The following is a 14,664-nucleotide window of genomic DNA, read 5'->3' as shown; positions in this document are numbered from 1 at the left end:
TGCCCACCCTACATAACTAAGAGTGTTATTGTGAAGATAAAATGTAATTATGAATGTGGTGGTGCTTCAAAAAATGTATAAAATGCTATATAAAAACAATACATCTGTTTGTCTTTTAAAGCCTTCTTAGTCTTCTGCTACTTACCTTTGTGTAGGCTTATTATTCTCCATCGTGTACTCTATTTTCTAGTCAACCTGGCTTGTTTGCAGTTTTATATACACAGCATTCTCTCTCGTATCTCCATGCCTTTGAACAGGACACTGCCCACCTCCCCTTCCAGCTGGGATATACTCATTTCACATTTCTATCTTGTAGAATCTCTAGCTTTCTTCAAAGCTCAACTCAGAACCCACCTCCTATAGGAAGCCATTTCTAATTCCCTTTAATTGTTAGTGCTCTCCATTGGAAATCACTTGACATGCATCTTATATTTTCTTTTTCATGTACATATTTCTCCCCTAATAGAATATAAGCTCCTTGAGGCCAGGGACTATTTTATTGTTATCTTAGTATTTAGCACAATGATTGGCACATAGCACTTAATAAATGCTTGTTAAATGGATGAATTATCATTTTATGTTAATATTTAATTTGCCATGATTGTTGGATTCATCTGAGAAGCTCCTTAGAGGGAAAGGAATTATTGACATACATAATTACTGAACAGTTCTGAACAAGTCAGCAAATATTTATGAAAAAATTGAATCATTTGAGGATAACTTTTCCCTTCACTTCTCATAATTTCTTTTTTAGCAGGGATAATTCAACCAGATGTCAAGGGAACATGTCCTTCACTTTACAACCTCTGTACTTTTGTTCGTAATGTTCTTTATGCCTAAATGTCCTCTTTTCTCACTTCTGAAAGCTGAAATACTACTTATCTTTCAACATTTCCTATTCTGCTCTTCTCCATTAACTCCTTATTCCACATCCTTTGGCACTCATGGGAAGGAAAGAAGAAATGAAGGAGATAAGCATCTACTATATTCCAGGCACTGTACTAAGTGCTTTACAAATATTATCTCATTTAATCCTGACAATGACCCTAGGAAATAAGTGCTATTATTATCCCCCTTGGGGAAACTGAGGCAGACAGAAGTTAGGTGACTTGCCCATTCTCACACAGCTAGTGTCTGAGGCCAGATTTCAACTAAGGTCTTCTTGACTCCAGGCTTAGCAATATGTCCACTATCCCCAGTGGTGATCTAAGTTGTGATGCAGTAGGATCTAGCTCATAGGGTCATAGTGAGGAAAGGGCTTTGCAAATCTTAGGTTATTATATAAATGTGGGTTAGCATTCTATTGCTTTGAGCTGTCCATGTGTGTGTTGTTTTCCCAATTAGACTTCATCCTTTTTAAAGAAGATTCTCAAAGGTCTAATTCTTTTGTCATTTCCTGCCTCCTTGTGCACCCTCTCCAATCTTACATAATATAGCACAGCACAGTATATAGAGATGAAATGTCTTCTTTGTGGAACAGCCAGGAGGTCAGTGTCACTGGATCGATGAGTATGTGTTGGGGCCTAAGGTATAAGAAGACCTGAAAGGTAGGAGAGGGATAGATGATAGGGGCTTTGAATGCCAAACAGCATTTTGTATTTAATCCTAGAGGCAAGAGGGAGCCATTGGAGTTTACCGAGTAGGGCTGAGGTGTGTGTGTGTGTGTGTGTGTGTGTGTGTGTGTGTGTGTGTGTGTGTGTGTGTGTTTGTGTGTGATATGATGGAACCTGTACTTTAGGAAAATCAGTTTGGTGGTTTGTAACAACTTATATTGACTTAATATATAAAGTTGATCCATATAACCACCCTATAAGGTAGGTAGATATTCACTATTAACTTTTCACAGATAAGAAAATGGAGGTTTGGAAAGCTAAAGTGAATCTAAATTCTGCCTCTGCCACTTACAACCTTAAAAGAATCTCAGAAATGCTAGACAAATTCAGATCTAGGATTGTAGAGCACAGTGTTTTAGCCTGTATTAGTGGCACCAAGATTATATAAAGGATTGGCACAACCAGTCCCTTGATGTTGGCCCCAAATGTTCCCAAACAAACCACTTTTCATTAATCAACCGTTTGGGCTCTGTCCTAAATGCATATAAATACTTTTTCGGGCATTATCTTATTTTGTCAGCCTGGACCACTTCTAGGAGTAGGAAGATTGTGAGTATTTTCATAAGTATTTTCTACTCTACAAAGTAGAAATAGATTCATCAATTACAGAACTTTAGAGTTGGATGGGACCTTAGAGACCGTCTCTTCTAACACATTCTGGAGTCCACCTTAATCCAAATGCTAGCTCAGGGTAGGGGCACTGAAAGGACCATAGGTGTATGGGAGCATAGATTTAAATCCCAAAGAAGGCTCAGAGGCCACATAGTACAGCCCCTTCAGTTTGCAGATATGGAGACAGATTCCCAGACAGGTTGAGTGACTTGCCCAAGATCACACAGGTAGTAAAAGGGAGAAGCTTTGAGCAAATTCCCAACATCAAGAAACCTTGAGGCCTATATGGGCCAAGAAGCCTTGACAAAGAAACAGGACCTGGCACCCACCATCACTAGCCCTGAAACAGTCTTCACCTCCTGGATTTATATGCTTTGGAAGTATAGAAAGAAGGGAAACGAACCTGTCCGGTTCCCATAGCAACAGTGAGACTTAGTCGGCTTGCTATGTTTTCCACTTTGCCTGGGTAAAGTAAGGGAAGTTAGTGCCTTAGGGCAATTCCCTGCCTGAGGTCCAGTAACCTGAGGGTGACCAGAAGAGGATAATTTTCAAGGCCTGGACCCTTAGGGAAGACCCAGTGAACTGAACAGTTTCAAGAATGTCTGGAATGATTCTCTGACAGAGAAATCTATGCTCTGAGTCCAATCCATATGAACTTTGTGTGAGGTCAGTGGCAGGTATTAACAGCAAGTCAGAAAGCGCTTTTTGCCCTTCAGTAAAGGATTGTCTTTGGCAGCATGGGAAAGAATGACAGTTATACCTCTTGGTATTCCTGGAATTTAGAAAAAAATATACAGAAAGAAAGAAATGAATAATGATCAAGTTAGATCACTATGTATTTTTTGGTCTCCTGCTTTGTACCTGGTCCTATACCTCTCCCCTCTAATAGAATCTGCTGTCCCAAGAAATTTATCATCAGTTTTGTCTGTCAGTCAGCCATCAAGAATTTAGTGAGTCTGGTGACTTTGCACAGCCCTCCCTCACTTAAATCCAATTCACTTGCAAGTCATGGCATCACCTCCCTGATGTCATGGTGCTCTTTGAGAATGAATGACAAATGATAACAAAAAACAGTAAGCACTTAACTGTGTGCCAGGCACAATGTTTAATGTTACAAAGAAAGACCAAAACCACACACCCTGTCTTCAAGAAGCTCACATTTTGATGGAGGGGGAAACTTGTGAACTACTACATGCCAGATGCATGTAGAATAGATTGAAAGGTCTGTAAATAAGGGTGTGGAAGCAATGGTGTGAGGAGTGGTCTGGCAGAGGCTTCTTTCTGATTGGAAGCTTGAGAGTTTATTCACATTTGATTATAAGAATACACCTGAAACTCCAATTTTCTGCTTGGTGTTATTTGGGAAATGTAGCTGAATTTGCAAAAGAAAAATCCTTGGTTTGTTTTATCTATTATTCGAACATCTTAGGCAGCAATGTCTGACTCAGATGTGTGCCTCTCTGTCTATTAGCTAATGTATTTCTTTTCCACCTGCCCCATTTCTGATTTCCAGTCTGCCCTCAGTTTTGATCCCTGGTTCTTTGGGAAACATAAAGAAGGACCAACACTCATAGGCATGTGTAGGTTGTACCAGTCACTGAGGAGTGGTGATAGTTACTGATGAAGGAAAAAGAAGCTATGCTTAACTTCCTGTCACTTTGGAGAGATATCTTTAGTTATAGCATCAGTTGCTGGGAGTACAAGACATTCTTTTGATAAGTATGTGGTTTGTTCTCTCCCACCAGACTTGGCTTGTGCTCGGAATACTTAGGCAAGTAAGAGTACTCTTCTGTTCTTCTGTTCCTCTGGAGTTTCTGGACCTAAATGGGTGTTTTAAAGTAAACACAAGGCAATTTTGGAAATCAATGAGGAAGGTTAATAGGTGCCAAGGAAAATTATAGTGCATTTATCTCTAAATCATCCTAATGGCTGGAATCCCAGCTGCAACATACATACAGCTGGATGAAACAAAGAAGAAGCTGCTCAAGAAAATTGGGAAAGGGCTCTGCTAGAATTGCTCGGATTCTGATTCTGCTGATGTCACTTTTTGAATGCAGAAATTTGTAAGGCGTTCCATATTTTTATCACAATTCAAAGCTCTATTGGAAACCTTCCTTGGTTATCCCCAAACCTCATATAATTCAGCAGCACAAGCTTTTCACCATATCTTCCACTCAATAGTAACCTTTCTGGTTGAATTGCCTTCATACAGGGTGTCCCAAAAGTCTTAGTGCCATTTTAAGCTATCAAAGCTGAAATATTAAGGATTCAAAATTTAACATTAAAAATTAAAGCTTTAACAACACTTTAATTTCAAATAGCACTAAAACTTTTGGGATACCCAGTGTATTTCTGTTGACGCTATGTGTGCCTATCTCATTTTTTTAGATTATAAGCTTCTTGGGAAAAGAGTTATTCTTTAATATATACCTTAGCAGCTTTATACATTGCCATGAATCTTGTGGATGGGCAAAATAAATTTCTATTGATTTTTCTTTTGGGAAGCAGAATTGTAGAGTAGAAAGAGCTTTGGAGTTGGAGCTCTTTCTAGTCCTTAGAGATAAGAAACCTGGGTTCAAATCCTGACTGTGATATTAACTATATGACCCTGGACAAGCTCCTAAGCTTTTCTGAGCCTCCATTTCCTAATCAATAAAATGGAGATAATATTTTTACTGCTTATTTCACATGGTTGTAAACCATAAAATGCTAAGACATATGAATATTATTTCCCTTTGTTTCATCCTATGTTATCCTATGATATGGGGATGACTGCTATCCAGTTATGCTTGAAGGAAGCTTTAAGGACTCACCTAGGAAGGGGGTGAATTAGATAATCTCTAAGATTCTTTTCAATAATTTTATGATTATGGAGGAATTGGAGAAATTACTAGGAAAGCATTTCCTCCATAAAGATTTCACTAATCTTCTATTTGGAAATGATCTTTCCATCTTCTGATCCCATATAGCATTTTGTGACTTTTCTTGTACTCTTATTACACTATATGCAGATAGTGTTTTCCTTCACATGTCCTTTCTAGTTAATTTGGGTATTTATGATAGTCAAAATGACTTAGTCATTCAAATTTGTTTTTAAGACAATATTGCTGTCACTGTATACAATGTTCTCTTGATTCTGCTCATTTTGCTCTTCATTATTTTGTGTAAGTCTTTCAATATTTTTCTAAGATCATCAAGCTCATAATTTGGTTTTTGTAGAGCAGTACACATATGTGTATTCAGGGGTTTTGTGGTAAATGTTTAACAACCAGATCTTGGGGCAAAAAAATGTGTACATGATGCCTTTTTAAGTTTAACCTGCCATATTAACATTTTCTATATCACTTTATTAAGTCCAGACAATTGACAAAATAAGAAAAACAAGCCCTAATTTATCACATTTATTGATTTCCAAGGCACAAATGCTCACAGTGAAAATTTAACAAGTGGATTTCCAGAGCTTGTCAAAGCTTGTTCTGCATGTGCACCCCTGAATGTGTACATGTCACATCACCTCTCATGGATTGTAAGCTCTTTGGAGACAGGGATCAATTCTTAATTATTTTTGTATCTCTCGTAGTTCCCTAGCCCAGTGTTTTGCACGTGGTAGATGCTTAATAAGTGGTTGTTGGATAAAAGAATTAATGCATATTTTAAAATAGGAGCAAGCAAAGAGTCTTGTAGAACAAAGATCTCATGTTTATATCTCTCAGATAACATTGTTCTCTCTGCCACCTTCACCTAGGCTTTTAAATAAGGGCAATTTTATGAAATATGAACAATCATTTCTTTTACTATGTCTCTCAACATGTAGTAATAAGGGAAGAATCAGTGACATGGGCCTCAGAAAGGGTCAAGTGGACCCTTTGTGTTTCCTGTCTTGTTTGTGGCATGAAACCTGCCTTTAAACTTTGCCTCTACTGAGGACTTGCTAAGGAGAAGCCTGAGGGCTCCAGTGGATTCTTGTTAGCACCAGAACAGAGCCTGGTAACTGGAGCTGTAGGTTGTATTCCAAGGTAACTAAGTCACCCATTTGCACTATCACTTCCCTCTGGATCTGTGTAACAGACTGACCCTGGAGATGTCCTGCAGCAGAATAAAACAGAAATGTTGATTCATGGAACCAAATAGACTATTGCAAGAAAGCAAATCTAAATGTGCTGTGGTCCCATTAATTCAAATTCTTAAATTCCAAGCCTTTTAATCAAAAAAGGTTCATTGCCTTTTTTTCCTCACCCCAGTCAAGGATTTTTGAAATTCTCAACCACCATGGTGGTTGCTTAGTTGGAAACAACTCCAACAGATCCCAGAATTTATTGATAAACAAGAAAGCTTCAGGGGCTGCAGGGACACTGAGGTTTCTTTTCAACTCATCAGACCAGGTCTGCAGAGGCAAGACCGGCAGGGGAAGGGAAGGCATAGGGAGGGAGTCGTCACTTGTTTTCAGTTAGGGTTAATAGTTCAAAGTAATGGTTAGTTCCTTTAGATTTTTTTGAATGAAGGGAGGCTGATGTAAGTGTGCTTTTAAAAGGCTTGCATCTAATAACAAATTCATTTGGAAGAACAAAAAGTCAGGAATATCAAAGGAACTAATGAAAAAAATGTAAAGGAAGGACGCTTAGCGGTACCAGATCTTAAACTATATTATAAGGTAGTAATTATCAAAACTATCTGGTACTGGCTAAGAAATAGAGAGGCAGATCAATGGAATAGAGGAGACATATAATTTACAGCAGCAGATAAATACAGTAACCTTGTATTTGACAAGTGTAAAAACTTAAGATTTTGAGATAAAAATTCATTATTTGGTAAAAATTGTTGACAAAACTGGAAAGCAGTGTGGCAGAAATTGGGCATAGACCAATATCTTATACCATTTACCGAGATAAGGTCAAAATGAATACATGACCTAGATGTAAAGAAGTATTACAAGAAAATTTGAAGAACATGGAACATATTACTTATCAGACTTATGGATAGATGAACAATTTATGAATAAACAAGATATAGAGAGGAGTGAGGTACAAAATAGATAATTTAGATTACATTAAATTAAAATGTTTTTGTACAAATAAAATGAATGTAGCCAAGCAGAAAATTGGGAAAAACTCTTATAGACAGTTTCTCCAATAAAGGTCTCATATGTCAAATATATAAAGAACTTTGTAAAATCTATAAGAATATAAGTCATTCCCCAATTGATAAATGATAAAATGATATGAATAGGCAGTTTTTAGATAAAGAAATCAAAACAATTTTTAGTCATATGAAAAAATGTTCAGAATCGTTATTGATTAGATAAATGCAAATTAAAACAACCTTAAGATATCATTTTACACCTATCAGATTATCTAAAATGATTGAAGGTGAAAGTGACAAATGTTGGAAGAGTTGCAGAAAAATTGGGACACTAATTCATTGTTATTGGAATTGTGAACTGATCCAACGATTTTGGAGAACAATCTGGAATTATACCCAAAGAGTTATAAAATTCCCTATATCCTTTGACCCAGCAATACCACTACTAGGTTTATTTCCAAAGATGATTAGAGAAAAAGGAAAAGCACCTACACATTCTAAAATGTTTATAGCTGCTCTCCTTGTAGTGCCAAAGAACTGGAAATTGTGGGGATACCCATCAACTGGGGAATGGCTGAACAAGTTGTGGTATGTGATCGTGATGGAATACTACTGTGCTACAAGAAACGATGAGCTTGATGATCTTAGAAAAACATGGAAAGACTTACACAAAATAATGAAGAGCAAAATGAGTAGAATCAAGAGAACATTGTATACAGTGAAAGCAATATTGTCTTAAAAACAAATTTGAATGACTAAGTCATTTTGACTATCATAAATACCCAAATTAACTGGAAAGGACATGTGAAGGAAAACAATATCTGCATCCAGAGAAAGAACTGATAAATGGAAGTCTATTTAGAATGATTTTACACATATATAGACATATTTGTGTCTAATGGTAGCCATCTCTAGGGTAGGGGAGGGAAGAAAAGAATTTATATGATAACTTTATTATATATTTCAAAGGAGCAGCAAGTTGTACACAATAGATTTGCAGTTTCATGTGAAATCGTCTTTTTTATTGTATTTTGTTATGGAAATGCTTGTTTTATTCCATAAATTAAAAAGACCTGCACTTACTTTCCTATGTCTTGTCCCTAGCTCTGAGCTCAATGGTGCCACTGAAGCTCTAAGATTAAGATTTGTTTCTGTGTTTATCAGTTGATGCTTAATTTAAATCATAATTTTTTTTGATCACCAGGACTCTCTTTAGGTTCTGTAGAGGATTTATGATATCGTGGGCACTAACTAGACCCTTTTTAAAAAATCAGATCTCTGATTTCGTTAGCTTAGGGTGCTCCCTGGTTGGCATCTCCTATCCACACAGGTCAACATCTACTCTCCAAATGAAAGTCTTAGAGAATTGCTGGGGGACTATGATGTGAAGTGACTTACCTAGAGGCACAAAATGGCATATGGAGAGGGCAAGACTTGAATCCAAGTCTTCCTGGCTCCCAGGCCAGCTTTCTACCCACTAGGTCGTGTGGCAGTAATCTATACATTTATTATTCTGTTAATGAACAAAAGTCACCACTGGGAAACAGAACAGTAATTTAGAAACAGTTCCAGTTGACTTTAGGTCAGTTCTAACTGCCCTGTTAGAATTTATTCCATTATTCTCCCCATTTATAAGTAGAGACACAGAGGAATCTTATTTCAGCACTTCATGAATGTACTCTGTTTATGACAGGTCCTTAGAAAGTCATTCCCTCTATTTTTTTTTTTTATGTCTTGAGCCACTGGCAACCAGTGGAAAAAACCTCTAATTAAAGTTGAATTTCATTCTTACCCTTCTCTCAGTTTCAACTAAGATTTGAATCATAAGCAGAAGAGTTTGGATTCTTTCTGGTTTAATCCAGTCCAGACAAGCATTATTGGCTTAGTGCAGTGCCTGACACATAGTAGGCACTTAATGATTGCTTATTGTCTTGGCTTATTCAGTACCTGCTCTGTGCTAGAATCTGGAGATATGTAGAAAATATGGAAAAGAGTCCTTTAAGAACTTACTTTCTGCAGAGAAAGGTTGCTGGGGATACAATAATTAAACACCATCAAATCTTCCTCAAAGCAATGAGGTGGTACAGTGCATCGAGCATTGGGCCTTGAGTCAGCATAACCTGTGTCCAAATCCAGCCTCAGATGCTTACTAGGTATGTAACCCTGGGCAAGTCACTTAACCTACATTTGCCTCAGTTTCTTTATCTATAAGGTGGGGATAATAATAGTGCATACCTTATAGAGTTGTTGCAAGGATTAAATGAGATAAGAAAGTGTTTAGCACAATGCCTGGATAGGTAAGTGCTGTTATTAGCTATTAGGAGATAGAGCACTGGGTCTGGAGTCAAGAAGACCTGAGTTTCTGAGTATAGATATTCATTAGCTCTGTGATGCTGGTCAAGTCATTTAACTTCTGTTTGCCTCTTTTTTCTCAACTATAAAATGGGGATAATAATAGCATCTACTTTCAGGGTTGTTGTGAAGATCAATTTTGAGTTACTATTTCTAAAACTGTGCCTGGCATGCAGTAGATGTTTAATAAATGCTTGTTTCCTTCCCTCCTCAAGGCTCACCTAGAGCTCAAAGTAGGGATGTATACAGAAATCATTGAATTGTTTATTTCAACCTTTTGAGGTTGAATAGACCTTTGTTTGGCTCTCTGCAATAAAGACCCAATTCACTGCTCTTTAATTTGTATGTATGTCGTATTTTTCTGTTACACTGTGGGACCAGAATGACATTTCCATCTATCAGATCTATAGGTAACTTTAGAGACTAAGGGGAGAAATTCAAATGTTTCAACAGCAATTTTAAACTTCTGATGGCTTAAGGACATCAGCATTAAGAGGCAGAACTAGCTGACTGACATTTGTACAGATTAAAATATTCAATAAGAGAAACTTAAAGCTTTAAGGTGAATTCTATTGAATTCAATTCAGCAGACACTTATTAAGCACCTACTATGTGCAATGCCCTGTGCTAGGCTGTGGGGATTGATCAGACAAATGAATAAATAATATTTTTTTGGGGAAGTATTCTTTAATTTGCACATTATATCTGGTGTCTAATACATAGTGACCATTTGATAAATACCAGAGCCTATCAAAGTCAACAGAGACCTCAGAAATTGTTTGGTCCAATGATTCTCAAACTTTCTGGTCTCAGGATCCCTTTATACTCTTAAAAATTATTGAGGACCCCAAAGAACTTTTGTTTATACGGGTTAAGTCTATTGATATTTACTGTATTAGAAATTAAAACATCTTAGCATTATTACGAATATAGTTTGGACCTCATGGATCCTTGAAGGATTTTGGTGACCCCCAGTGGGGTCCTTGAACCCCACTCTGAGACCACTGATCCAGTCTAAAAGGTACCTATGAATTCTGACTCTGACACCTACTAGTTGTGAGCAAATTATCTAACTTTTCTGAGTTTTAGTTTTTTCATATGTAAAATGGATATAATACCTATACTATCAACTTCATAGGACTCTTGTGAGGAAAATTTTTTTAACCCTTAAAAGTGCTATACAAATGTGAGTTGTTGTTATTATTATTGTTGTTGCTATCATGGTTGTTAGCAAAGCCCTCTGCTGTAACTTCTCTGACAAGTGATCATCAGGTCTCTTCCTTAAGATCTCCAGGAATTGGCAGTTTTCTACTTCCTAAGGCAGCCCAATTGTTAGTAAGTTTTCTCTTAAATTAAACCCAAATCTGCCTCTTTGCAATGTTCAGCTATTGCTCCTGGTTATTACTTATTGGATCAAGCAAAATCAATTGAATGCCATTTCACAGATTGAACGCTCTCCCCTCTCTAACCACCACCCCAATAGAATGTAAGCTCTATAATGTCAGCGACCATTTCTTTTTTGTCATTTCATTTTCAGCACATAGCACTGGGTCTGGCAAATAGTAAGTGCATTAGAAACACTTATTGAATTGAATTGATCGAATTTTATTCTATAAGGTAGCCCTTTAAATACTTGTCATATTCTTTTTAAGTCTTTTCCAGCCTAACTACCTCTTGTTCCTTCAACTTATTAGTGCATAGAGAAGCATGGTGCAGCCTAGAGGGGGCTGGACTTGGAGTCAGGATGAGATAGGTTCAAATCCTGTCCCAGATATTTACTGACTCTGGGCAAGTTATGAAACTTCTCTCTGTCTCAGTTTCCTCATCTGAAAAATGAGGGGATTAGATTCCATGGCCTTGAAGTTCCCTCCCCTCTCCAAATCTATGATAGAGTTTTTTAGTTTCCTTTCCCTCTCCATTGTCCACCTCTATACCTGCTTCAGCTTGTCAGTGTTGTTCTTAAAAGGTAATGCCACAATGAAAACAAAATGACTCCAAATACAATCTGATAGTGACGGAATTCAGGTTGGTTTCAATTTATGACAAAATTCTAGAATATGTTATGAAAAGAATATGTTATGGATTATGAGCATTTAGAAATAGAAGCAATAATCATTATGAGTTCAGAGAACAACTCATTGTCAATTTCAATGAAAAGTCCTCTTGATCAGATTCTCCACTCTCCAGGTAAACATATTCTTCTCATTTCTCATTAGATGCATTTTAATCTTTGCCAAGAGTTCTCATTTCTAAGCACTGATATAGAAGTCCAGATCTCATTTTCTGACACATCTTCATAACCAGCTGTTCATTTCTTCAAATAGTTGTTGAATGAAAGGGAAAGTTTGAAAAAACACAGGCCCCCTTTGGGTCACATTGGTTTATTTTCTGAGTTGCTGGGTTTTCTTTGTTTTGCATCACACTTGAACATGCAGTTTTTGTTTGGTGTTGTGCGTGGCATGAATCACAGTGCCCTTGTAAAGCACAGTAATATACAGCCATGTCACTTAGATACACATTCCTGATAATTAATTTACTGGAACACTTTTTCCGATCCACATTTATCTGATAACGCCCAACTTCTGTGATGTCTTGAAATCCATGGTGGACATAAGTGAGCTTCTGATTGGTCTTCTGGAGGTACCAGTAGACAGAGTCATAATTTCCAGCAGGAATGTTGTGTTGACATTGTAATTCCACTTCTGCTCCTTCTTTGGCCACCTTGTCAGAGGACTGTGTGAATTTGGCCCTGCAGAGATGACCTGGGGAAGGAAAGCAGGAAGATACTGTTATAGGGAGAGAACACAACATTGGGGCTGGTGGGAAATCTATACTGGGTGCCCTCCAGCTGAGCAGCCACCCACTCACCAGGGGGACACTTACAGAGGATAGGCAAGAGGAGGTAGATGAGCCAGTTCATGGTACACTTGCCAAAGGCTTTAGCTCCCCTCTTGTTGGACACCCACCCAACCATATCCTGCTCACTCTCTGCTGTTGCTAGTAAAGTCTATTCTGCATGCAGAGTGCACACAAAACTGCCTTATCTGTAACAACCACTCAGCCGCTTTATCACTGAAGCAATAAAGGAAATAGGTCTATGGGGTGGTTGGCATTTTACGCTATCGCTCCTGGTTGCTCAGAAGCAGCAATTGAATGGGGTCCTTTATGTGAGTCTCTTGTGCATCTCAACCCTTTGGGTCCCATGCTTTCAGCAGATGGCGAGGTTTCCTTATCAGCCTCAAGAGGTTTCTTCTCTGAGAGGAAATTGGACTGGGGGATGGGCAGGAGGGGAGGGCATGGATACTCTTTGCTGAATGACAGCTGTCCTGTCAGGTTCTTATTGCTGGATCTTGGGAACCTCAGTTTTGCAGTAGTGTGAGGAAAATCAGAGAATGTTTGCCCTACCTTGTCTTAAACTTCTCTTTTTCTGCTGTTGCTTGCCATTTTGTCCATCAAGGGAGGTGAAATTTAATTTTCCTGTATGTAAAGGAAGGAAGTTGCTAATATGAGGAAGAGAAGGGAAGGTTCTATAGCCTTGTAGTAGCCACTCTGGACATCTTCTTTACTAATACAATAACAACAGCCACAGCAACAACAATAATAGCATTTGTATATTGGTTTAAGGTTTGCAAAGCACTTTGCAAATATTATCTCATTTGATCTTCACAAAACCCTGGCAGGTAAGTGCTATTATCATCTCCAGTTTACAAATGAGGAGACTGAGGCAGATAGAGGGTAAGTTGACTCCCTCAGAAGCTTGGCTCTGTAACACTCACAGGACCATAGATTTAATGTAGAAAGGGACCTTAGAGGTCATTGAATCCAACCTCTTCCTTTTATAGATGAGGAAACTGAAGCCCAGGTAAGTGACGTGACCAATCAATCCATAGGCACACAGCTAGTAAGTATCTGAGGCAGAATTTGAACCCAGACCTTCCTAATTCAAAGTCCAAAATTCTCTTGGTTGGAAAGGAAACGTATACAGAAAGGGTACAGGACTTGGATTCGAGAGATCTGAGTTTGAATCTCTCATTCAACAGTTACTTGCTGTGTGACCCAAAACAAGTCACTTTACCTCTCTTAATCCTCAGGTTCCTATAAAAAGAGCATATACAACTTGTATTCCCTATTTCACACGGTGGTGGTGAGGACAGTGTTCTGTGAACCTCTGAGTGCTATTTAACTATGAGTTTATTAGAAGGAGTCTGTTGGAGCCAGCTTGAACCAGCTCATGAGAGAGAATTATTAAATTTTCATTGTGAGCATTTATATCTTGGGAATTGGTAAACACTACAAACCAGGCTTGATTTATTGTTTCACTGTCTAGGCTTAAGAAAGTGATGGAGGGAATGTTAATAATAGAGATTAAATCTTAAAGTGTATCATGTAGGCATTTCCCCCTGAGAGATCCGAATGTTAAATATTTACTAGTATATTCCTGATAGTTAGTATTATGTTAGAGAGTCCTCATGGGTGACCCTTAGCAAAATCAACAGAAGAAAACACAGTACAAAATAGGCTGTCTATGGTGATGTTACTACTAATGAAGTCATAACTTCAGACATTCTATTTCAACCTTTGGTAGCTGAAACTCCAGATGGTCGGGGTCACTGGGATGAACTGTTGTGTATAAGGAGTGGTCAGTCAACTGGGTGATGTGGTTTGAGTGATACCAGGAAGATCTTTACCATCTCTTGTGATGCCTGAAATTTTATCATTAGGAATTAATTACTCTTGTTCTAGGAGGTCACCTTATTAAAATGCATATATCTCTGGGAAGGAAAATACTTTGTCTTTATCACCGAATATCTGCCTAGTAATCTACTTCTGAAATCTAAATTGTAGCCTAATGAGACACAGGAGGGATACCTCTGATATGGGGAGTAGAAGGGTCAGGGGATGGCAAGAGATCTAAAGGTAGGATGGTGCCAAAGATATCTACCTACCTATCTATCTATCTATCTATCTATCTATCTATCTATCTATCTATCTATCTATCTATCTATCT

At 37.9% G+C, this 14,664-nt stretch overlaps 1 protein-coding gene across 1 annotated transcript in view; it reads right to left on the bottom strand.

The window, feature by feature from the left end:
* The window catches only part of LOC114028696, a 468,075-nt gene that overhangs the window by 217,255 nt on the left and 236,156 nt on the right, over positions 1 to 14,664 (bottom strand). The window lies entirely within an intron of this gene.

The sequence above is a fragment of the Vombatus ursinus genome, unplaced genomic scaffold (assembly GCF_900497805.2).
Source record: "Vombatus ursinus unplaced genomic scaffold, bare-nosed wombat genome assembly UNPS02014894.1, whole genome shotgun sequence".
Taxonomy (NCBI): Eukaryota; Metazoa; Chordata; class Mammalia; order Diprotodontia; family Vombatidae; genus Vombatus; species Vombatus ursinus.
This window is presented reverse-complemented; position numbering and strand designations above follow the sequence as displayed.